At 57.6% G+C, this 2,357-nt stretch overlaps 1 protein-coding gene across 1 annotated transcript in view; it reads left to right on the plus strand.

Moving 5' to 3' along the window:
• Taf12 (TAF12 RNA polymerase II, TATA box binding protein (TBP)-associated factor, 20kDa) overlaps nucleotides 1–2,357 on the plus strand; it is a 31,050-nt gene that overhangs the window by 21,929 nt on the left and 6,764 nt on the right. The window lies entirely within an intron of this gene.

Consider the following 2,357-nt stretch of genomic DNA (forward strand, 5'->3'; position numbering starts at 1 on the left):
GGGCCACTAGTATCCAGCTCAGATTTTCCTGATTACCCGAGGTGAGTTACCAGGCGGACAAGCTGTGTCACGTAGCATAGCACACACGCATATCCTGGACACAGTGGTTTTGCCACGTCATTTTCTTTTTTGCTAGTCCTGGGGGTTGAACTCAGGCCCGGGGCACTGTCCCTGAGCCTCTATGTGCTCAATACTAGCACTTGAGTCACAGTGCCACTTTCGGCTTTTTCTGTGAATGTGGTACTGGGGAACCAGACCCAGGGCGTCACGAGACCAGCACTCTACCCTGAGCCACATTCCCAGCCTGGGACCTCATCCCTGCCGGACACTTCAGGCTCTTTTCTTGAGCCTCATTTGCATTTAGCCTTCCAGAATTCCAGGACCAGTAGAATCAGGCTGAATCCTAGCAAACCACAAGAGGCTCCCAGCGGTAGTCTATCGTCCCCCCCATCCCTGGAGGGGGGGGGGTTACATGGGCGTGTCCACTCCAGTCCCCGGCACTGAGGTCAGTGGCCAGGCTCCGGCGTCCCCAGCGCTTGGGCCGTCGTCCGGGTGCGTGGCTCTTCTGAGGATCCCAGGTGAAGAATCAACGCTGAAGAGACACCAGCTCAGATCAACCTCGATCTCAGCCTCCTGAGTACCTCGCGTTACCCGCTTGTCTAGCGTTTTCCACGGAAAGTTTTGGAGATCCTTTTCTGATCCGCCTGTGTATGGGCGCGACAAACTAGAGGCGGAGAAATCTTTTATCCAATCAGAGAGCTACTTACACGACCCTCACGCCGGCCCGCGCCATCTTGTGATCAAGGCGCCATTTTTGAGTCAAACCTTACACCAAACACTTCCGCCCTGACTGCCTGCCTGCCCGCCTCTCCCTTCGGACTCCAGTCCTGCACGCTTCCTCCGGGAAGCCCTCCCCGAGCCGCTCCGGGGCCCTCCCGGTCGCTGCTCCCCGCAGCCCCTGGCGCTCGGAGAGAGTCCGATCTCAGCACTCGAGGTTAATGCCAAGTTACCCCAGGGACCGAATCCCGCGGGGAGGCCTCGGGTGTGAGCCCTGCACTCTCGAGCCCAGGGGCAGAAACTGCTTCTCGCCCTGGGTCCCCGCTGCGAGAGGCGCTGTCGCAGCCAGCCGGCCCGCAGGGTGGGCTTTGGAATACAAGACGCGTGGACTACATTCCCCAGCAGCCCCGGGAATCCCGACAGACTACATTTCCCAGGTGGCTTTGCGCGGACGGCGGGGCGGGGGGGGGAGGAAGCGTATATAAGCCGGTGGCAGCGCCTAGTCAGTCCTTTTTCCCCGCCGCCGCTGCTCTTGTTTTTGTTGCCTCGTACGTCTCATTTCCGTCTCTTCCCCATCTCTCCCTTCCGCTCCTCTCACCTCTTTACCGCCTCCGTGATAATAGTCTGGTTATCCCCCAAGGCTGCGGGATGGGGAGTGCAGCTTCCCGACCTTCTTGCCTGGGCTGCAGAGATGGTGGCGGCCGCATGCGCAGAGAGAGGGGCCGGAGTCTCCTGGCCGGCGCCCTGCGCCCCGGCCTGCGCCGGGGGCTCGCTGAGGTCTGACGGGTGAGTGTGCACCAGAAGCATGGTCTGTAACCCTCCTGGGGCTGCAGAGCTGACCTGGGCCCGGGGTGAGGAGGTTGGGAGAGCAATGTAATCGGCCTGTGGATGGCTTTGGACCAGTAACATGGCTCGACTTGCCGGGACCCCTTGGGTTTTGGACCAGGCCTAATTTGGGGAAGACGTAGCAGGCGTCAGGCCTCAGTGTACAGTAGGCTTGGTCCAGTCGCTAGCGCTGGTAAATCGACATGAGGGATGGCTTTAAAAACAGGAGTTGGGGGTCTGGGAGGTGGCTCAGTGGTAGAAGTGCTTTCCTTGGGTTCGATTCCTCAGCACCTCAGTGGTGCTGTCGCTCCAGTGGTAAAGTGCTAGCCTTGTGCCAAAGCAGCTCAGGGACAGTGCCTAGGCCCTGAGTTCGGGGCCGGGCCCAAGATGCTCCTACCTGTAATCGGGTTCAGCTGCTTGGTTTTGAGGTCCAGGGGGCCCTTATCGAAGCTGCAACTGCTTCCTCATAGCTGCTGTGGTCAAAAAGGAGCCCAGAGTAAGTTTTTTCCTTGACGGTCGCTGTTCGGTTTGTTGTAACTGATCTGCAACATTTTCGGGAAAAAACAATTCCATTATGGCTGCCATTTCTCAGTGGTAGGTTAACTTAGGTCAGTACCTCCCACCAAAAAAAAATCAGGATTTTTTGCATGTCATCAGAATAGGGGTTTTGAGAAGTCACTTAATAGATCTAAGAGTCCGTTTGAGGAGCAACTGGAGAATGTTGGACATGGATTGTACGATCAGCTGGACATAAA

Source organism: Dipodomys ordii, unplaced genomic scaffold (genome assembly GCF_000151885.1).
Source record: "Dipodomys ordii isolate 6190 unplaced genomic scaffold, Dord_2.0 Scaffold6, whole genome shotgun sequence".
In the NCBI taxonomy this organism is placed as follows: Eukaryota; Metazoa; Chordata; class Mammalia; order Rodentia; family Heteromyidae; genus Dipodomys; species Dipodomys ordii.